Here is a 24,485-nt window from a genome sequence, read left to right as displayed (position 1 = left end):
GTGGGCGGGCAGCTGACATCTGCTGCCCGCCCCCCCCCGCACCCGTGTCATCGGTCCATTAGCATGAGAATGCCCAGCAAACACTGGGAATTCCCATATGCTAAAGAGCGGCACCGCCGCCCCCGCCCTCCGCCCACAAGGATGGGTGTGTGCACCCAGCGAATGGTTAGTTCGCCGTGGCCGCACGCACCCAGCGCATGCACATGCGAAGAAATGAACATGTGCAAACAACAAATATCGGCCCTGCAAATAGACCTGAATAAGGTCCTTTATATATATATAATAATCATAATGTTTACACAGTAAATTCTAAATGAGCAAAATAAAAAGTACAAAAGCAACAAAATATTAGCAGCACTCATAGGAGTGTGGCGTGTAATTCTGAGTGCAGATGGATCTTGTAAATTTTTAGCAAAGGGCGAGTGGATTGCAGCCTGCATTAGTAACTTACGACAAGTACATGAATTTCTGCAATGTCTGCATCTTGGCGCTTCTCAAATACAGCTGAATAGATGCCACTGAGATGCAAGGGGCAACTACAGGGTATGCACACGTAGAAGACGTAGAATGTTATTGAAGTTATTGAATGCTGACATCTGTCTGATTTCTGTTGAATTTCTCGCACCAAGGGTGGTGCTATTGCAAATACTGTGAAGATAATAATGATGACAGCTACTCTTACCAGCAGAGTGCTGGGGACAGTTGGGGCCAAATAGCTGCATCTGACTGACAATACAGAGCGTTGTTCTCAAGGGAATATTAGATCACCGAAGTCAGACAGATTTGCAATTGCATTCATTGGGAATTAAGCCCATGATTACTAAGTATACAGTCAAGTTTATGAATTTATATTATGAGATGGACGTATTGAGCAAGCACAGCAATGTAAAGCTACCCATACCTGCAAGACAGGCAGTGTTCATGTTTTATACTAAACTGACTATTGTTGTATTTGCAGGCTTCAAATTGCCGCCAATCCGTGATTGAACAGATGTTGATTAGGGCTGATATTAAATCCAGATGAGTGTTGACCACACACCAGTCATCAGCAAGGCAGATTTTCTGTTTCCAGGCCCAATCAACATCCTGTCAGTCCTGATCAGATGTTGTTTGGAATTAATGATTGGACTCTACTAACTGGCTCTATAGGATACTGATGGCCTGCCAATCATGCAGCCTAGATCTGCTAAATTTACCTGCATACATACAGTATGTGCCTAAATTAGACATTTGTTTCATCTGACCATTTATTTCTTTGTTACCAGTTATTTATATAGCACACACATATTCCATAGTTCTTTACAGAGAATTGTTAAACTTTCACATCCGTCCCTGCCCCAGTGGAGCTTACAATGTATATGCCTGACATCTAGGGTTAATTTTGTTGCAGGCCAATTAACATACCAGTGTATTTTTGGATTGTGAAGGGAATCCGGAGCAGCATGAGGAAACCTACACAAGCACAGGGAGAATATGCAAACTCTGCACAGTTAGGGCCAGGGCCGGATTAAGGTCTGTAGGGGCCCTGGACAACAAATGGTCTGCCCCCCCTTCCCTGGACGGAGGCAGACAACCCCCCCAGGCGGAGGCAGGTCGGCCCCCTCCCCTGGTCCCTGGCCAGCACGGGGATCCGGGCATGCAGGGTCCATGCAGCGCTGGGGAGACAGCGGGATCCCTGCAGTGGATGGACAGTAAGCGGCGGGGTCCCTGTGGCGGAGGGAACAAGTAGCGCTACTAGTTCCCATCTGCCGTAGGGACTCCGCCGCTGATTGCCCATCCGCCACAGGGACCCCGCCACTGACTTCCTATATGCCGCAGGGACCCTACTGCCTCCCCAATGCTGCATGGACCACACTGCCTGGATTCCCACGCTGTCCAGATACCAAGGGAGGGGGGGTCCCGCATGTGTGGGGGCCCCGGGGCAACCGCCCCTCTCGCCCCATGTGTAATCAGCCACTGTTTAGGGCCATGTGGGAATCAAACCAATGACCTCAGTGCTGTGAGGCAGTAATGCTGAAAAATTTACCAAATGATTTAGTAATCATTTTTAAGTTAAGGTCATTTCAAGCCCTTACTATAATATTTCCCATGTTTTTAGCTTTTATTTCTCTTTAAGGGTCAACATAATTCTGTTATACAAATTTTTTTCTAATATTCAGTATATTATGTCACTATTTAATATCACTTTGTATGAAAATAATGCATCAACGATAGAGATAAGATTAGAGTGTTTGCTTGGACATTTACCGTGAACCAAGCTAATGCTAGAACACATTAATAATAGATAAGTGAATTGTTAGTTTGTTTATACTTGTGTTACTTTAAATTTTACAATATTTAGTGTGTTACCTACATTCAATATTCTAATCATTTTACGGATACGTATATTCAGAGTATTCAACTGTCTGTAATCATGTTACTGTACTTACACCTTTTAATCCTTGTATAATAAATCATTTTAATTGGAGTATCTATCTGAATGGTTTAATTAACTCCTTGTACTAAAGAACCTTTGGTTCGACTGACAACATACATTTTGTTAGAAAACGGCTAAAAAGAAGCTAATTGGGGAAAGAGTGATAGAAGTGATTGAGGATTAGGAAAGATTAAAAAAATAAATCATTCTTAGTAAACCATACATATACATCACATAACACTTTGTATACCAGTACAGTACATTACACCCATCAAACCACCTAAGTACCCAATCTGAAATGACCACGTAGCTTACATACCCAAGTGTGCATAGAGGGGCCTAGAACAGATTGCTGGACCCTGCCTACTATAATGCTTTGACTATGAGGGTAATTCAGACCTGATCGCACGGCTGCCGATTATCAATACACTACCCATGCGTACAGCCTGCAGTACACATGCACAAGGTGGTCCCGTGATGAAATTTTTCTACGACAGGAAGTAGGCACCTGGTGGTGGCAAGTGGTGGTGCTAAGAAAAACACAGACGTGTGTAGGAAAATGCTCCGAGTGTGAGGAAAAATGCTAGGCATGTCTGAGGGGAGGGTGTGTAACATCAGCTTCAGGCCATATAAACCTTTTCCATCGCACCTCCAAGTAAGTCTATGGCTACTCTGAGCCTGCGGTGTTGCCCGGTTTCAAAATCAGTCAATGGTGAACCTGTTACGATGGGTTCTGGACATAATCACATGGCTATGAATAGATTTGTAGCCATACACATTCATCAGCACAGTGGTCACATTAATTTGCAAGGCGGATTTCACTCTAGCGGGGCGGTGGTTTAACAGAAAGCTGGCCGCTGCAAATTCGATCACATCTGAATCGACCCCTATGTCTAATGATATAGTAACTTCCCCAACACCGGAGCCTGCTGAAAGGCTAGGTGGTCCTGCCCTTTGCTGAAGTCACATAGCTGTCCCCACATCTCTCCATTCCTTATAGATTAGATTGAACACATTTCTATGTGCTATTTGTTTGTACAGAGCCAGTCCTAGGCATAGGCATACTAGGCAAATGCCTAGGGTATTTACACTGGCTAGGGGCATGCAGCTCATACAACAGAGCTGGAAGGAGCACCAGTGCAGGGAGCAGAGACAGAGGAAGCAGCGGTGGGCAATATAAAAAATGGCCACCTTCCCTGGTGGAGGGCTGCTGCGCATGTCCATGCTGGCGCCGTGAAACTACACAAGTACCAAAAAATCTTGATCTAGATTGAACAAATTTCTATGTGCCTAGGGCATAAAATTAGCTAGGGCCGGTTCTATGTTTGTAGTAGTATAGCATACAAAATGACTTACAGTAGATCACCAAGGACATTCTAAGCCTCCAAACATGCAATGGGCCCCTTAAATGAATCTAGTCATGGCACTATTATACTTAACATCTTATAAGAAACTTCAACCTTCAAAAATGTTTTTAATAAAATACAGGAGGCACAGAAATATTTAAATAATTTTACACAAGTAATATATTTTGCAGATTGCGTTACTACGAATGAATATGATGAAGAAAATCTAAAATCATTGAATTTCACAGAATAACAAAGTTAATATTGACAAGCATTCACAAGCTGTGCCTGCTCCAGGCCACCTCGTCTGTACTATGAATGTATTAAAGGTTTTGAACTTTCAGCCACAAGCTTAATATAAAAATATCTCCTTTTTGTTATAAAATGTATGCAGTGTTTCATATGGAAAATAATTGTCTGGATATTCATTATGATATAAAATATCACTGCTAGGATTGGAAAAGAGGTAAACAAAGGACAGAAAGAAAATAACTGTAACAAGAGGAATGACAGCGAGTCTTGGTGGCATTTATTGAATCTTAATGTACGAATATGATCTCTTTTGTACACCATAACTTATTTAAGTAGAATGAAACAATGACAATTGTTTAATAAGGAACTAGAGAAAATCAAAGCTAATAGTGATATAAAACTTGATATGTCTCAGTATGTGGTCTATGAGCCTGATTCAGACCTGATCGCTCATCCACAAATTGGGAGACGACTGCAATTAGTTATGAAAACCTGCTTGTGCAAATCTGCGAGTGAATTGTGAAAATATCTAGGTATCCTGTTGCACATCCATACACAATTTCTATTCTGTGCAAATGTAAGTAAGTCTGACCCTTTCACAAACCTACGACAGGCTGATCAAGGCCGGCGTTGAGGGCACGCACCCTCTCTTATAATGCCTGGGCACACCTGTGTTTTTTTCTGACACTCCTACAAAAAGGCCGGTTACCAACCCCAAACTCTGACTTCCTGTCAGGCAACTTGTGACCTATGATCCGTATACATGCATTGTCATCCTATAATCAGACGGATTGTGAATTCGCACAACTCAGAATCAGGCCGTATGTACTATTGAATGCAGTGGTTGGTGCAGTGGCACCCAGGGGTGCTGCAGGGTACTTGGAAGGGTGCCACGGGTTGGAAGACCATCAACGAATTAATTTATTTGTATAGTCAGTGTGATAGCCAAAATCAGTGTTGGAGTCTTAACAATCACAAAATATGTGGACAAAGAGACTTGCAATCCTGTCATTCAACACATAAGCAGATCTAAGGGTGACAGGTACAGTAAGTACAATTTACTTAAATTAATCATTTTAGCTGAATCTTTTGGCCTGTGGTGCCATGAAAAATTGCTGACACTGAGCCATTATTTAAGAAAGGTAGGGAACCACTGGATTCATATTTGTAGGATACGACCCAAAAACACAGGGGGTACCTAACAATATTGGGTTCAGTATGACTCGCCGATGGTCAGGATCCCAACGGTCAGTTTGGCAACATTGGAATCCTGAGCCGCTGGTATTCCAACAAGGGGGGGGAGGGGGAGGGGGGGGCTGGAGTGCAAAAAAGCCCCTCGCTGCCTAAATTATCGCGCAAAATCACTCACCTGTTACTTAATCTTTAGTTTTATTTACAACAAATGTGATCTTGTGTTGCAGATTAACTATGATCAATATTATGTAGATAAGTAGCTACAGTACCTCGAACTTCAAACCACAAGCCATTAACCGTATTTATCTAAGTTACTGTAGTTTATAGAACTAGAATTTTTCGGACTGCCAGGGAAAGAGTAGAAGAACAGATTATAGTAACTTTGCATAAACATTTTAATGCTACGCATTGATTTAAATGTTAACCAAATATTCTTGTATCCCTGAAATAATAATATTAATCAAGGAGATAATTTCCCCTGACAGTTCCGTTCCTTGTATTTTCCAGGTTTAACAACCGTGATAATTGTAAATCTGAGTAGTGTTTCAGATTTTTAAGAAAGAGTATTACAAAGACAATATATCAGGCAGACTGTAACATCAAATTAGTGCACAATCATAGCTAAAAATATACATTTCTATTATTTCTTGTGTGATAAAAGAATACATTATTACAATTCTTCAAGTGAATACTTTTTCTCTCACAGTAAAACTATAGAAATAGCATATTCAATAGTCTTTATTTACTTACTATTAATATTATTATTAGTTTTTTATTAGTTTATTTTTTTGTAATCAAAATACTTTACTGTGTAATATATAGAGCCAAAATTGGGGGGGGGGGGGGGGGGATTTAATATGCTTCCATAATTACCGACAGGAGAAATATCAGTGCTCACCTATTTAATGCTGCCATTAATGACAGCATTGAAGGTTGTCAGATCCGACTTTGTTTAAAGTCGGACGCGGATTGTCAAATTCAAGGCCATTTTTTACAATCCCCGGCCGTTGTCGTGGATCCACGAACTTTCCTACACTCGACAGCCGGAACATTGAATCCCATATTGAATACTCCCATTGTCCCCAGGCTACCACCATGAATGAGCTATGACATAGTATAGTCTCCTGCAGTCAGGACAAACTACTGATCAAAGCAAGGGGCATACTGTGATCTGGCATATACAGACCAAACTCTACTGTAAGCTTCTCATCCTGTAGTTAGTAGATGAGATGGCAGTATCCTTGAGAGAATGTAATAAAACTGACATTTGTAGTTCTACCAAAACACTGAACTATAGATGAGTTTGCTTTGGATATTACAATAAGGGGTGTGCACGGGCCACTTTTTGGTGTTTCATGTTTTGGGTCTGTATCTCTGGCCATGTTTTGGATCTGGATCTGTTCCAAAACACCCCCCTTTTCGTGGTTTGTGTTTTTTGTTTCTTGTTTTGGACCTGGATTTAAAAAAAAAACCACATAAAAAATGCTAAAGTTTTTTTTTTTTTGCTCCTACGCTATCATTAACCTAACATTCATTTCCACTCTTTTCCAGTCTATCCTGAACACCTCACACCTCACAATGCTGTTTTTAAGTTAAAAGGTTACACCGAGGTAGCTGGATGACTATGCTAAGCTATAAAAGTGGGTGGCACAAAGACGTAGCCCATCGTGGAGTGGCACTGCATGGGCAGGCAGGATGGCAGTTTGAAAAACTAGGCCCCAAAGAGCACATAATGCAAATAAAATGTCCTTGGGCCCTCCCACCCACCCTTATGTTGTTTAAATACGACATGCACATTGTCTTTAACAAACCAATCATTTTAGTGACAGGGTCTGACACATGACTGTGGCTGAAATGATTGGTTTGTTTGGGCCCCCACAAAAAAATAAGCAATTCATCTCTCTATGTAAAAACTGGCTGTACAGAGGCAAGATGTTGTCCTCATCTTCATCCTCCAATTCTTCACCCCCTTCAGTGTGTACATCCTCACAGATCATCAATACGTACTCTCTAGACTCCACAATCACAGGTCCCTCTGTAGTCTCTTGAGGCAATTGCTGGTCTTCATTGTAGAACTGATAATTCCTTTTGATGAACATCATCTATTCAACTTTTTGTGGAAGCAACCTCCTACACCGGTCGCTGACCAGGTTCCTGGCTGCACTAAAAACTATGGAGGGGACAACTCAGGTTTGCACAGGGGCTTCCAAATTGCTTACAGGTACTGACATGTCTACTAGTCTACTTGGATGCTGTCACCAATGTAATCCTCCACCATTTTTTCAGTGGGGATAGCATCATACTGTATGCAGTGACAGTAGACATGTCAGCAATTGTTAGCAGGTCTTTCAGTCTGGACCAGATGTCCAAACTCGCTCCTGCCTGCCTTGCATTACCGCCAGAAGGTCGGAAAGGAAATCGTAGTTGTTTCTTCGCAGCCACAGGTATGGGAGAAAATGAAGGCGGAGCTGTTGCCATCACAGTCCACTTTAGATGACAATCTCCTGACCAGCAGGTCTTTGCACCACTGTAGACTTGTGTCCGCTGGAAACAAAGACACAACATACGCTGTAAACCGTGGGTCAAGCATGTTAGCCAAAATGTATTCCTCTGATTTTAATAGAATGACCACCCTTGTATTCTGGCAAAGCATATGAAGGGCGTCATCCACAATACCTGCATACGGTATTGTCACGCTTTAGCTCCTCCTTCACCTTCTCCAGCTGCTTCTGCAACAGCCTGATCAGGGGAATGACCCGACTCAAGCTGGCAGTGTCGGAACTGACTTTACATAGGGAAAGTTCAAATGGCTGGAGAACCTTGCACAACACAGATATCAGTCTCCACTGCGCTTGGTCAGATGCATTCCCCTCCTTTGCCTATGTCATAAGTGGCTGTAGGCTTGAATGGCCTTTTGCTGCTCCTCCATCCTCTGCAGCATACAGTTACAACCTTTTGTTAAGGTGATGGCAGGGCAGGTCCAGGACAGTTTGATAGTGCTCCAGTCTCTGGCAGGCAGTGAAAGAATGGTGAAAGTGTCCTGCAATTTTGCGGGCTACCACAAGCATCTCTTGCAGTCCCCTACCACTTTTTAGGAAATTCTGCACCACTAAATTTATTGTGTGGGCAAAACATTTCACATGTTGGAATTTTCCCATATGTAATACCATTATTACTGGCATTATTCGAGACCACAAATTCCATGGAGAGTCTAAGTGGGTTAAGCCATTGCACAATGATTTCCTTCAGTTTCTCTAAGAGGTTGTCAGTGTTGTGCCTCTTAGCAAAAACGATGATCCATAGCGTATCCTGCCTTGGAACGAGTTGGCATTTTGGAGATACTGCTGCTGCAGAAGGCGATGCATCTACTCTGTGGGCTGTCACAGTCTTATAGTCCTTAGTTTGCCCTGTACCACTTTTCCACATGTCCATGGTTTAGTGAACAGTGGTTACAACCACATTTTTCAGGACACTGAGGACACTTTTTCAGACATCTCTGTACATCCTTGGTATTGCCTGCCTAGTGAAGTGGAATCTAGACGGATTTAGTACCGGGGACACAATATCTCCATACATCGTCTAAATCCCACTCCACTAATAGCGGATACCAGATGCATGTCTAACACCAACATAGCTCTCAAGGCCTCAGTTATCCACTTTGATATAGGATGACTGCTGTCATACTTCTTCCTCATCGCAAACAACTGTTGGGTAGTCAATTGCTTCATGAAAGAAGTAGTGATTTTCCATCTTCCCTTCTGGGATAATGAACGACTCCCAGCAGCAACAGCAGAATCCCGGATAGAAAATGAGTCAATTATGCCCGTGACATGGCCTGCAGGACTACGTCTGACCCAGATCAAGAAGACAAAAAGTGACTTTCTGGTGTGGTTTTCAGGTGCGTGGATATCTAGGGAATTAGGTCTTACTGGACCGTTTACAGTCACAGCCTCAATTTCTGCACTAAACAGTGACTTATGAACGAGCCTTAGGTGACACATAAGCAAGGATATTTCTAGGCAGCCAACGACCTTCCCCCTGCTTATTGCAGCTTTACATAAGCTACATATTGCAAAACAAGTGTTGTCTGGATCTAGATAAAAATAATTCCATCAATTTGGTCTTCTGCCCAGGCATGGCGATGGGCTTTTTCTTACCACAGACAACAACTGTCTCACCTGGTGCCTAATTTAAGCAAACCACATTACCATCAGCATCCACCTCATCAACATCTTCTTCAGTCCCAGCTAAAACAATATCCTCCTCCTGGTGTACTTCAACATTGATACCTTAAGTCTCAAATTCAGGAACTGGACTGTGGGTGATCCTTCCAGCATATCCTTCCAGCGTGCAAATGGTGAAAGGCACCAACTCTTTCTGTACAGTGATGGGAAGGTCAGGCATCACAACCACCAACACACTTGGACTCTCCTTGGTGATTTGTGATACCATGTGTTTAGGAGGCAGAGCTGTTTGCTGTGTTTTTGATGACAGATAAACTCTCTCTTAAATTTTCTAGAAGGGGGAGGAGAAGGGCTTAGATTTTTGTTTGAGGCTAAACCACTAGTCATGAACATAGGCCAGGGTCTAAGCCATTCCATGCCACTCCATGTGGTAAATGGCATATTGGCAAGCTTACGTTTCTCCTCAAATTTACATTTTTTTTTTTCTTCGTGTTACTGAACTTTTGGGATTTTACTTGCCCTCTATGATGACATTGGACATCGGACTTGTCAGACGACGTTGATGGCATTTCAGCATCTATGGATCTTGTTCTTTCACTATTTTATCCTCCAAGCTTTGGTTCTCCATGATCTTTCTGGAGTAATTCTAGACTGGAATTATATAGCTGTATCACAGGACTTTATCGGCTGTACTACTGGACTGAACTTATGCAGCAGTATCACTGGACTGGAATTACAGCTGTATCACTGGACTTTATCGGCAGTACCAATGGACTGAACTAATGCAGCAGTATCACTGGACTGGACCAATATAGAAGCACCAATGGACTTTTATGGACACACAGGACACCAGCAGCACTATGCAGCACAGAACACCAGCAGCACTAGGCAGCACAGGACTGAACTTAAACACCAGGTCACCACCCCCATAGACCACCACAGACCATCACAGACCACCATAGACCACCACAGCCCCAGAGCACATCCCCCACTACCCTCTCCAATGCCGGAGTGAAGATGTTGCTGACAACATGGGACTTATATCAAGTCCATATCTCGAGATCCGAGAGCTGGGATGACTACGTTTGGCACGTTCTGAGACCCGAGCCTGGTGGGAATCCCTGAACAGTGCTCGGTCTGTATTCGGATCTGGGGTGTTCAGCAGTACTTGGATTTCTGAAATCCAAACCTGCTCACCCCTAATTACAGTAGATTATTGTTTAGTAATCTGCCTATGAAGCAATGGTGAGTTCTTTACATTTAAGCAAGAGAAGAGAAGTGAGAGGTCTCCAACTCCCATCCTAATACACACGCAAGACTCACCAAGCCTTGTGGCGCCACTGGCACCAGTAGGTTGAAATCAGCCTACCCACTGTAGGGAATATCTGACCAAGTACTTGAGGTACATCCTAACACTCATTGCAAAAAAGGTCTGGCGGGTACTATTGTGTGTGGTCACATGAATAATTGTCACTACTATGTGGTGTAATGTGAATTAGATTGTGCCAATACAGTATCTGGCATAATGTGAATTAGAGCTACTAGTGTGTGGCCACATCCCTTCATTGTGAGGCCACACCCCTTTTCTGCACTGCGCAACTTTGATGCTCAATGTCCATGAGTGGGTTATATTTTGCAGGGGGGTGCTGGACACCATAGCACCATCCCTGGTTCTGCCTAATGGGAGTGAAGGTAGGCGACATGGGAAATAATTTCCACCACCTCTTCAGGACCACTTTAAGTCCTGTTTGTCAGAAAAACATGGAATGGAAAAGTGACAGCAAAGCCTAAGGATATTGATGTCATTTAATTTCTGTAAGAAACTAAATTGACATTATCTGGTATTTCTTGTGCAGAACATAAAAACTAATACATTTTATATGTGGTGTATACAATGTCGCATAGCCTGGGGTCTAATACAGATTTGATCATAGGTCTGTTTGTGTAGTGTATCTTTTTGTGTTATCACATTGCACATGCTCTCTGCACAGGTGCAGGCTACATGGAGTTTTATGTATTGTAATGGCATAGCCACATTTGACTGAATGGGCGTAATGGGGCTGTAATACCTTTCTACAAAGGCATGTTCAGTGAGGACGTGTTACGGGTGTTTCAAGAGAAGATAGGGCCTGTGAGCAGGTTCTGTGTGGTCCCTCTTTTCTCTGGCAGCGAGTAGACTCTGGCTTTTTACCAGCATAGTTTTGCTGCAAGGGGCATGGTCTGCAGGAAAATACCACCTTATACCCCAGTTTTGCAACCTGCATGCCAAGACATTGGCAACCAAATAAAAAAAATCCTGATTCATGGCCCTTACATTATTTGTCATTTTTCCTACTTACAGCTTTGGATTTCAGAGCTAACACACCTACCTAGGACCACTGCAAATTCCCTTGTGGTTTTCTGAACCTTTAAGAACCAACTGCTGGGCTGTTTAATCTGTTCCTGATTGTATGAAGAAATTCACTGTTTTGATGATCATTCTGTTTTGAATTTCATATTGGATTCTTGTTTAACTAACTCCTAAGAAGGAGATGCTCCTACCTACCCCTATGGGTATATCCATATTGACATCTTATTAGTATCATTCATTTTGAAACTACTATTCGTCCCTGATGAAGTCACCTAGTTGACGAAACGCGTTGGAACAGATTCATATGTTTTGATCACATGCTGTGAATGAACCACATACAAGATTCGAACTGAATTGCATTTGTTTGTTTTTATCTTTTGTATACAAAATATTATAAAGGTTAAACCTGTTATAAATATATTTTATCTGATATGCATATTAGTATATCATAAGCGCACTCTGTACCCTCTCTTTGTTTATATATATATATATATATATATATATATATATATGTATATATATATATATATATATATATATATATATAAAATACCACATGAAAAGCCTGTCTGTCCCTCTGTACCTTACTCCATAACTCTGTAGGAGCCCCGACAGGCTCAGCACTGTCTCTGACTAAAAACCCTCCCATGGCAAGGCAGCTGCTGCTGCTATGGGCCTGAGAAGCATATGATGGGCTCCACAAAGCAGAGCTCAGCACAAGCCTCCCAGCCTCTGACCTCTTGTGCAAAGTGTTATGGGACTTCCAACTCCCAGTAATGCATTGTACACTTGTGCAGTCAGGGTGCCTTGACTCCTGATGCTCAGCACCATTAATCATTGTCACATTGGCAGATAGGTGAAGCTGCAGCACTACCCCACTCCCATGCACAATACCATTAGCTAAAAAAAAAAACATACATGCCAATCACAGGGGGCCCCTAGATAGAGGGGGCCCAGGGGTACTGACCCCTTGTGCCCCCATTATAATCCGGCCCTGGGAGTATACAATGGTGTTGCCCACAAGTGCTGGGTGGTGGCTTTGCAGCACTGTGCGAACACTCGCAGTGCTTAAGATCAAAATCATTTGCAAGAAAAAAGTGACTCTCATGCCTCGCAAGGCAACAGCTTAGCGGACCAACATTCGCGTGACCAATCAACGTGCACAATAGCTAAAATACATGCACCTGCACACAATACTCACCCATGCCCCATGCAAGTTTATCTCATTAACCAATTAACTAACCACATCTACTCAATGCAGGCACACGGTAAGCATTCTATTGCACTTTAACCATGTTAGTATAGATACCAAACAGACAAACGTTTTATTAAAATTGAATAAAAAAAAATGATGCATTTTTAACATACATATCCAGAACATGTGTAGGACACATCTATTTAATATGAGTTGTGGAATTAATATATTTAAAACACATTAAACAGCCATGTAATAAAACGTTGTTCCTCATTATAATTGGCCACTAAATAAGTAATTGAGTTCCAATAAACAATATTTTTATGAGACTGTTGATGTCATTAATCAACAGGTTTGAGAATGGGTTGGCTGCGTGCGTATTGTTAGAGTTGCGAATGAGTTCACCCACAGAGGATGTTTGCACGCACACACACCGGCTGAGCTTGTTGACATGAGAATGTGCGTGTACTTTGAAACCAATCCCATTTGGGTACCATTGCGAGCACTCACGTTTGCCTGTGGTATGGGTGTAGCTTTGCATAGTGCGTGTGTTTGCTGTTCGAACGGGTGCGCGCGAATGTGCATGCAAATGAATTAACCAGAATAAGGTCATATATGTCACACACCGTAATGCCAATTTCACATTATTCCACACAGATATGCTCATTTAAAATTATGCCACACACAGTAATGTCTATTACACATTATTCCACACACAATTATGCTCATGACATACTATGCCATACACCGTAATGTCCCTGACAACAATTTTTCCTCCCACACAATAATGGCCATTACAAATTATGCTCCATAGTAAGCCTTTTATTTACTTTTAAATTAACTGCTCATTATCAGGTGTTTCATTCTCGTGGTCAGGGGTTTCATTCTCTGGGTTCCATGTTCATTGCAAGTGGTTTTGGCAGCTTTGTACATCTTCTCTTAGCAGTGCCAGTGTCTGTGGAACTTTAGGATAAGACTGTGCTTCCCTGACATCCACTAGAGGTCAAGTAGGCCCCCACATCTGTGTTCTCCTAGACGGTGGAGGAACGCAGTCAGCAGTTTTCCATGCAGACGGTTAAACCGCATGGACTCGTCATAAACATTGTTCGTTGGTGGGCACCTCAAGGCTTTTCCACCAGTAGAAACAGCTCTGCCACTTGCTACAGACAGTTCCCACAAGCAGGGGCGGATCCAGGATAAAATGACAGGGGGGGGCACCATGATAAAAAAGGGTTTGGGTGGTGGAGAGGCGGTGTTAGTGGTGCCAGTGTACATGCTAAGAGAGCAGCAGGAGAGGGTGGGAATGGAATTAAAAATAGGCCCTGGCATTTAAAGTACGCAGGCCCACCATGGCGACAAAAGTGAAGGATGTAGTTGTGCGCGCACCAAAGGCGCGCTCCGGAAAAGGGTGTGTGGCCACTCAACAGGGGGCGTGTCAACACCATATACAACTTCTACACATTATGCAACAAAATACTAGACCCCATTATACTTGCCCCTTACACATGATGCCAAATGGATTGAGCCAAAATTCAAATAATGCCATGTGGATTGTGTCAAAATTCACATAATGCCACATGGATTGAGCCAAAATTTACATAATAACACACACGGATTGAGCCAAAATTCACATAATGCCAAATGGATTGTGTCAAAATTCACATAATGCCACACGGATTGAGCCAAAATTCACATAATGCCACATGGATTGAGCCAAAATTCACATAATGCCAAATGGATTGTGTCAAAATTCACATAATGCCACACGGATTGAGCCAAAATTCACATAATGCCACATGGATTGAGCCAAAATTCACATAATGCCACACGGATTGAGACAAAATTCACATAATGCCACATGGATTGAGCCAGAATTCACATAATGCCACATGGATTGAGCCAAAATTCACAATACACTTCATAAACAGGGACATTGTCCACCAAAGGCTTGAATTAAACATTTACACCATAATGTCCATTACACATTAAGTTACACGCCATTATGTCCATTATGTGTTATGCCAAACACCATAATGCCTATTAAAAATGATGCTACATAAGTGCTGCTTCTCTACATGCTCATTGCCAAGGGTTCCATGCTCATTGCCAGAGGTTCCATGCTCATTGCGATATGGGATTACATGCTCATTGCCAAGGGGGAATACATGCTCGTGGTAAATGGGGGACAGCTGCCGCCAGGCAGAAGTGATAGCCACTGACAGTGGCAGAGCCTGGCTGTATTCAGAACACTGCAGGTCCCGGCTATTTGAAATAATACCCCTTTCACACCAGAAAATGCATTCCCAGGTTGGCCCCTTTTACACCAGCCTAGTCCCTGCATTTTATGGTGTGAGGGGGAGAGAATACCACCCCTCCCCCCTTTAACCAGTTATCTCATTTAACCGGCTATATCTTCGGAACCAACTGACCCATTTACATGAGACAAGTATTATATTGAATAACTTTTGAGTGGGCTTTGAATGATTTTGGTCCAGTGAAACTAGAACGTTTGGTTCCAGAGTAATCTGCCCTCAAAGAACATGAACAGCCATGAAATTACTTTCAAAAATAAAAAAATCGGTTTACACGCAATATCTCTGGAACCGATTGACCGATTTGGACCAGCCTGGTATTATATTGAAGGCCCAGCGATTTGGAATTGAATGAAATCAACCACAAGCTTCTGTGATGCCAGGCGGGGGACTGGCAGCCATCGGAACCGGGTGGGGGTCGGAATTGACGGGTCCCATATTATCCTATGGGGAAAAAACGTTACAGGTTTGCCAGGCGATATCTCCGGTTCCCGGGGGGCTAGAGACACAGGGCTGGGCTCGTTGGAAGGCCCTGGTCCTCAGCTACAAAGTAAATGACAGGGGGGGCACGTGCCCGGGTGCCCCCCCCTAAATCCGCCACTGCCCACAAGCCACCAAGGGATCTGCAGGGGCTCACACAATGCCACTGTTGCACTGAGTAAAAATTACTGTGTTGAGAAGGGTAGAAGAGTGGACCCTGGGTTCTACGGTAACCTATGTACCCCTTGGTTTGCATATTGTGTCTGGTATAACTGTAGAGATCCTAGAATGGCATAAGTTACTGATCAATGTGGCAGATTTATTATGCTCAGTGAAGTGATAAAATTTCTGTTTTTTATCACCGGCCATTCAGCTCCTACCTGTGAAGTTACAGGCTTGGTTTGAAAAATGACAGGCAGGAGATGATTGGCCGGTGATAAAAACCAGAACTTTTATCACTTCACCAATCTTAATAAATCTACCCCAATATCAGTGTTCCAGGCCAGTCAGGTGCAGTACCAGTCAACTCTACAGACTTGCAGAGAGTAAGAAAGTGGTGTAATGTCTTGTTCTGGATACCATGGTAGATGAAAGCAGTCAGAGGATTGTGGAACTATTGAGGGTATTGTGCAAGCCATGGTGTGGTCTATGCCAAGATTGTGCATTTAGTCAACAATGTATATAGGTAACACACCATGGAATGGAATACTTGTTTATTCCATCTTACCCATTTAACAACAAATCCATGCTCCCCTGTTTAGCTTTATTTAACAGCTTCCCTTAATATATTATTATTTGTTACCACTACTATGGGGCATAACTGAATAAGGAGAAACTCAGTTGTATCATACTATGACATTGGGCTCAGGGATGGGCATGTGCAGGGCCGGCGAGAGGGGCCTGGGTCCGGCGGACACACACTTTAAAAAATATATTTATTGGGCTGCGGGTGCGCCGGGATGACAAGGACCCGCATGCCCATGTGTCCGGCCACCCGCCCGCCCATGTGTCCGGCCACCCGCCCGTCAGCTGCGGCTGCCCCTGCCTTCCCCTGTCTGTCCTTCCCCTGCACACAGAAAGACAAATGCTAGAAGTCATAGTTCACCTCTAGCGTCTGACAGGAAGCACAGCTCTGCACTTCCTGGTTAACGCTGCAGAGCTGTGCTCCCTGTCAGAGACGCTGGAAGTGAAAAATGACTCCTAGTGTCTGTCTCTCTGTGCGCAGGGGAAGGCAGGGTAAATCAGGGGCAGCTGCAGCTGATGGGCGGGTGGCCGGACACACGGGCACATATTAACCCCTTGGCAACGAGCTAGAAGCCCTGGCAATGGAAAACCCCCTTGGCAACGAGCATTAACCCCAGGCAAAATATATTAACCCCTTGTCAACATCCAATAACCCCTGGCAACGCATATTAACCCCCTTGGCAATGAGCAAGAACCCCTGGCAATGGACAATAAACCCCCCTTGGCAACGAGCAAGAACCCCTGGAAACGGACATTAACCCCCCATGGCAATGAGCATTAACCCCTGGGAACAAATATAAACCCATTGGCAACAAACAATAACCCCTGGCAATGCATATTAATCCCTTGGCAACGAGCAAGAACCCCTGGCAACGCACATTAATCCCCCCTTGGCAATGAGCAAGAACCCCTGGCAACGCACATTAACCCCCCCCCTTGGCAACGAACAAGAACCCCTGGCAACGCACATTAACCCCCCCTTGGCAACGAGCAAGAACCCCTGGCAACGGACATTAACTCCCCTTGGCAACGGACATTAACCACCTTGGCAACGGACATTAACCCCCTTGGCAATGGACATTAACCCCCTTGGCAACAAGCAGGTAATTTATAGTTTATTAGAAGCCTTACTGTGGGGGGCAATGTGGTGTGGCATAGTCAGTGTGTATCGACTTTTGTGTGACATCCCATTTTTTTGGGACGGTCCTGCGGGAATTAGACACTGCATGCGTCTAATTAGGCAGGCAGGTAGGGAGGCTGAGGGCATGGCCAGCAGTTCACACAGCACTGGCCATGCCCTCACAGCGACAAAACGGCGCCCAGAAAATTTTGCCTCTGGCACGCAAATATATTCCTTTCTCCACTGCCAAAGTTGGGAGGTATGCATTAGGTGTGAGGGGCATTGCAATGTGTGGCATAATGTGTCAGGGGCATTACAGTGTGCAGCATAGTATCCATAGGCATTGTGGTGAGCTGCATCATGTTTCAGAGAATAATGTGTGGCATAATGTATCGCTCGCTCAGACACTGCCCGGCTGTTCCCGACCCGGCGTGTGGCCTGCGCTGCGTGTCTCGATCATAGGTCACGCTGCGCAGGCCGCAGCACTGACCACCAGCGCCGGAACCTGCTTGCCGCCGGGCCTCCCACATCCTCCCACATAATACCCAACGCCGGAACCTGCTCGCCGCCGGGCCTCCCACATCATACCCTACGCTGGAACTGCTCACCGCCGGGCCTCCCACGTCGCACATGTCTACCCGACGCCTGCCTCTGCACTGCGGCCACCTGCCCCCCTCCACAGCTCAGAAAAAGTAAGTCAGTGTGGGGGCACAGGGGGCAATTTTCTTTTAGGGATGCCAATCCCGGGATTGAGCATTTTTCAATCCCAGTGATATTGGTGTACCAGTCCCAAGATTTCTGTTGCCATCCCTTACATAGAAATTACCTTCTAGACCTAATTTGTCTCTGTCCCTGCGTCCCCACCATCTCTGTCCCCACCCTCTGGCCCTTCGTCACCACCATCTCTGTCCCTGCATCCTGCCATCCCGCTCTATGCTCCTTTGTCCCCGCCATCTCTCTCCCTGCATCCCCACCATTCCTCTCACTGTCCCTGAATTTTGCCACAATCTGTGTGGCATAATGTGAATTTTGGCACAATCCATGTGGAATAATTTGAATTTTGTGTCATTCCATGTGGCATAATGTGAATTTTACGACATTCCATGTGAATTTTGGCTCATTCTGTGTAGCATAATGTGTAAGGGGCAAGTATAAGGAGTCTACTATTGTGTTGCATAAAGGGTATATGGTGTGGTACACACCCCTATATCCTTGTAATGGCCACACCTCTTTTCTGTAGCTCGCCACTCCAGGGGGGCCCCGTGATACTGTTGTATCGGGGCCCAGGATTTCTCTTGGCAGCCCTGGGCATGTGGCAGGGCTGATGGACACCGATAAGGCCTGTGTGTTGGTATGTGTGCAAATGGAATACTATAGCCCTTACTGAAAGCTCTAATTCAATGATAAGTCACCATGGAATTCGGTGTCCATATAAAGATACTGTACAAGTCTGTCACAAAAACTTGACTTCTCATATGTAGAATACTGTACGTTATAGTAGCAGGTGCGTCATACCTTATAATGAACTCGTCTTTTATACATATTGTATATTATCTACATGTAGAACATTATAGCATCCCTTATTGTAATATGACTACTGTTTAGCAAGTTAATGCAAAAAAAGGACAAAAATGGAGCTTGTAGCTGTAACTCTGCCAGCAGAGTAATCGATAGCAGCAGTGACCACGGAGGTGAGAAGGCAGAATAGAATTACATGTAAGCGCTGAACATTTAATGGGGTAAGAGCATGTTAAGGGCTATAAAGGTTTCTAGTTGTTCAGCAATTAGCTGTGGAGTGACTAATAATAAGGACATCAGAAGAAAGACATGTAACAGATATTATGTAAAGATCACCGAGTAGTATTACAGGACAGAAATATACATCAAAATGTGCTACTTACAATCATGAGAGAAAATAATTCTTGTCATCAAGTTGCTGTAGATGGAAATTGAACACAATATTCTGGGCCTGATTCAGGGGGGCATGACTGTCATAGAATGGATCTACCTATATAGACACTCAAAAGGTCAACAACATACAGATGTAGCCACGCTCATTGTTGCAGCACCAATCGCCACGTGCAACATGTGTGTCTAATATGTGTGGATTCCATGCTGTGAGTTCAAATTTGTCATGCCAAGCATAGCGATCCATCAACATAGAGCACAAATACATCTGCATTTTTTACATACATTAGGTAGACAGGTACCAAGGTCAACAGATACAAAAAGGTAGACAGATAAAAGGTAGACAGTGGCTCATGTCGACAGATACAAAGGGTCAACAGAGTGAAAAGGTAAAAAAAAGTGGTTGACACAAAAAACGTTTACACACATATTTTTTGAGAGGAGAGAGGGTTAGGCCAAATCTACAGTAGGTGACCACCATGTTAGGTGACCACCATCAGTACAAATGTGTACCCTCTCGGCGACACTTTGATTGCAATGCTTCGGGCAAGGTGGCTCAAGTTGCTCATTATAGGGTATCAATCCCAATGGTTGTCCCCGTGGATAGTAAATCAAGTAAATGTTGCAAAAATACTGTACATGAAAACCCCAAAAACACGTTGACCATTGTCATCATAACCTATTAAACTTGTCAACCTTAAGAACTGTTGACCTTTAATCGGTCAACCTTTCGTACCTGTCGATCTTGTTCTTATGCATGTCAACAATATGGTGCCAACCTATTGACTGTTGGCCAATACATTGTAGATTTATTGTCCGTATACCATGCAGAGCTGCACACAATGCCTACATTCACATAGCTGATTGTTTGCCACTGTACATATGTGGGAATTTCAAAACACTTGTGAATCACAATAATGTCACTTTGGGCCGGATGTACTAAGCTTGAAAAGTGATAAAATGGAGAGTGATAAACCAACAGCCAATCAGACATGTCCGTGGCAAATACTGCGACAGACTTTTATTTGCAAGCGGGTAACAAAAAATCAATCGATGGTCGGCAACCACCGAATAATGTTTCACTGGAACGGCTGTATGCGAATGTATGTGTAAGCATACATATCCATTCGCATGCAAGCGCCGACATTCGTGCAGCACCTGGCGGGCGGTGTTTACCCGCTCACTAAAAAGTGAAAGAACGCTGCTTAGCGAGCGGGTGGGAATCAGACCCATACTGTACTAAGTCACCTTACCACAAAGGCGCGTGGTAGCGTGGCAATGAGTTTTGTGTTCCTATTACAATAGCCATATGTACATCTGCAACATCATGAACACCACTACAAAGATTCTGAACAAACTCAGCATTGCCCAGAAAAGGGCAATGTTTTTAATTTGGATCACTATAGGAGTAATTGTACATAAAAATAAATATTCATTGTTTATCAATATATTAAATAAGAAGTAAAGGTTTTTTTTTATATTTTTTGAGTTAAGAAAATATAATAAATGTCTGCTCTCTGGGCAAAGTCACTGGGGGTACTAGCTCCAGATGTCCCACTAATTAAGTCTCATCTGTCATTAGATGTGACATTATTATATGCCCTTTCAATCATTCAAGTCTTGCTCAAAAAAGTCCTTTTAAATTCTGAGCTTGTTTTTTCTGAAAGCCATATCCATCCATTCTGCTGAGTAAGCAGCACCACAAGTATGATATTGTGTTCCAGGGTGCCTACAGATTAAGGGGGATATTCAATCTCCGGCGAGCACCTCCCATCGGGGAGATGCCCGCCGGGCCCTATTCAATGCTGTATTCCCCGACAGCATTGAGCAGGGTATCTCGAACGAGCCCGACATCACGAGCTGTCGGGCTGGTTTTGCCGAGAACGGCCAGGAAGTGACAAGCTGCCGGCTGCAGCTCGCCTCTTCCCGGCCGCAACTCGTGGCCACACCCCCTTTTCGCTCCCCGGCAGGCGGGACATTGAATCCCGCCTGCGTGTTCTCGGTCGAGCTGACCGAGAACGGGACTGGGTCACGGCGGTCGAGCAAGCTCGACTGCCGTGACCCTGACATTGAATACCCCCCTTAGTGACTAAATCAAATTGGAAGATGAGATTAGCAGCTGCAGTTACAGTAAGTGCACTGCCGTTGGTTTTAAGTACACACCCGTCTGTATGGTGGTGTGTACGGCTTAGGGGCCTATTTTTCAAACTTATCGGAACCCTAAATTGTGTGGAAACTGCAGATTACAGATCATTTAAGAGTCCAGGCTGACGGCAGGAGATATTGCAGTCCCATTTTTCAGAATTTGAACTGAAGTTTGGAGCTATATATTAAGATCGTAGCTTTATGGCCTTATTGGTGTCAGCCATTGTAGCCTACTAGCTAAATTTGTTTGAACAGAGGGGCCAATTCAGATTTCGTAAATGGCCAAATTTGTCCCCATCACCAATAGTTGGGTTTGCGGGCAGCGGTGGCGGTGTTTTCATAGCAAACAGGTCTGAATAAGGCCCAGTAAAGATAGATTAGAAATCCACAGCCTGTATGAGAGCAATGTAAATACCTGCATTAATGTTGTAACAAGCAAGTGGGGAATGTAAGGCTCAAACCAGGATTCTTGGCAATTGGACAACAATCCCCCCCCCTGCCCCCCTGGTGTCTCTACAGCAGTCTGCCCTCACTTTCTCGTATCACTACACCAATCTGTGTTTGTGTTATCTCACCACCACTCACCTCAAGCTTCTCCTTGCTCCTCCTTAAGGCAATTGCACTGAAAGGCCGAAAATAAACTGTTCCGAAGCATGCATGATATCAGGACCTCACTCATGCAGTGCAGCTAAAGAGAAAAAAACTTTAATGTACCGGGTGACCCTAGTCCCTCCTGGCATACAATCTGAAACCTACCCCCACCACAGCAGTCTCTGACCCCTCAAATCCATGTTACATCTGACCCATCTGCAGTGCAGCATGGTTTTGACCAGTTGTGTGATTTTTTAATTTGCTTACAAACAAACCTAAATCAGGCCGAGTCTCAAGCCGAGTCTTTTTGGCCCAACTGAAGCCTCGGTATACATAGATAATCCTGTTGTGTTAAACTCACTGAATATAACCAAGCTAAAGTAAGCTATTGATTAAACCTCAAACTACAGTAGAAAAAGTTGCATGGTGACAACAGAAATCATGGGGCCCTATACAATGATATTTATGGTGCCCCCACCTAATCCCAAATCTACATAACCCTCTTCTGCATGCTCCTCATTTAACCTTTCACTGCTAGTAGATGACTCTGAGCACCGATCGATAGGGCACACACACAGTAGATGACAGTGGCACACAGTGAGTCAGACTCAGCCACACACAGATGGTGCACAGTTGGTGGCTGGGCCATGAGGGTCACTGACAGGCCAGCTAGTACAGGCGGTGGTCGTGCCAGGGTTTGGATGCTCTGGGGCCCTTCAGATCGCTGGGGCCCATCACACTTGCCCCCCCTTGACCCCCCCCCCCCCTGTCGCCGGCCCTGATGGTGACACAGAAAGGAAGGCCAGGAATCACCACAACCTATCAATGAGGTGTGGTATATAGTAGTTCACAGACAATGTCTAGGTCGACACTAAATAATAGGTTGACAGCAAAAAGTTGACATTGACAAAATGTCAACTCAAGTAAAAGGCCAACATGGAAAGGTTGACACAGCAAAAGGTCAATATGAGTTGTTCACATATTCTTTTGTGTAAATGTTGACACCTGACTCATGAGGGTCATATCATGTACTGGGATCCCTTGTATAACTTGCTTATCTCACCTTGCTTAGGGTTAAACTCTGCTGCTGTTGCACATGGCAAACTATTGTTTCCATATTGGAATCCACATGGATGGAAGTAAAAAAAAAATAAAAAAAAATGGAACCCCTCAATAAATTTTATGCTGATTTTTCTTGGGTGTCGACCTTTTGTCAATGTTATCTTTGTGTGTGTTGAACCTTTGGTGTCCACATATTGACTGTCAGCCATACAGATACTGTACCCTATTAATGCACTAGCCAACAGAATCACACATGCATTGTGGACGGAGACCACCTCAAGGGTACCATCAACACATCTCAAGGTATCCAACTCAACCTTTAAACATATCTAACCAACCTGATAGGATCATGTTGCTGCCTGCATGAGGGTAGTTGAGACTTCGGTACTTCTTTCCTAGCACGGCGCCCACTAAGCTAATTGCTTAGTGGGCTATTCTGCGTAGGGATATCGTATTGCATCGCATGGGCCACACTTTGGGCTGGCGTGGATAATGGGGGTATTTTAGGAACACATTCACACTTGCCATATCATACATCTGAGACAGTAATGACGACATGTGTTAACAAAGATCTGTAATTTTTACTTAAATATATGAAAAAGAATGATAAAGATAGTAACAATAATGATTCCATAACAAGAAAGGTAAGAAAGATAAAAGATACTATCAATAACGATTCGATAAGAATTCATCGATTAAAACACTTAATAATGATAAGATAAGAATTCATTGATTAAAACACTGAATCATTAACAAATCACGAATAATTGACAATAAAAAGATAATAATTTATACATCAGTCCTCTTTAGGAAGGAGGGTCAGTGTGAAGAGGACTCTTTCAAAAGGGTTCTCCGCACCCAATGTTTTCCTCCCAAATTTTTTTGTGAGGTACGACTGCAACATGTGGCGTGCCGTACCCCTCTGATGCTTGTTGCGCCACTTGCACGTGCCCCACATGCACTCGATATTCTGCGTATGCACGCCTGCTGAAGGATCGACAAAATTGTATCAATGGTTGACTTGGGCATGAAAATACCCTGCACGTTGCAGTTCCTCTGTGGTGTAACCCCTCCAACAGTCACTATAAATAGTGGTGCCTGCCTCAATGTTGTCCACAATCGCCGCCATCAATCTGGCAGCATCTCTCCGAGGCACCATACACTGACCCGTCTCAAGACAGATACC

At 43.9% G+C, this 24,485-nt stretch overlaps 1 protein-coding gene and 1 long non-coding RNA gene across 8 annotated transcripts in view; one reads left to right on the top strand and one right to left on the bottom strand.

Annotated features, from left to right (window-relative positions):
• Window positions 1-24,485, bottom strand: part of RALYL (RALY RNA binding protein like) — a 589,572-nt gene that overhangs the window by 466,673 nt on the left and 98,414 nt on the right. The gene's annotated exons all lie outside the window — the stretch shown is intronic.
• Window positions 1-24,485, top strand: part of LOC146080272 (uncharacterized) — a 71,609-nt gene that overhangs the window by 17,356 nt on the left and 29,768 nt on the right. The window contains exon 3 of one of the 2 annotated variants that reach the window (XR_014474848.1): window positions 959-1,682. The exons of the other annotated variant lie outside the window; for it this stretch is intronic. This is a non-coding gene — a long non-coding RNA (uncharacterized LOC146080272). Of the gene's footprint in view, window positions 1-958; window positions 1,683-24,485 lie in introns of those variants that run through there. 2 annotated transcript variants of the gene reach the window in all.

Source organism: Crinia signifera, chromosome 5, assembly GCF_055691185.1.
Source record: "Crinia signifera chromosome 5, ASM5569118v1, whole genome shotgun sequence".
In the NCBI taxonomy this organism is placed as follows: Eukaryota; Metazoa; Chordata; class Amphibia; order Anura; family Myobatrachidae; genus Crinia; species Crinia signifera.
Note: the sequence above shows the minus strand (reverse complement) of the source record. Positions and strands in the feature narration are given on the sequence as shown.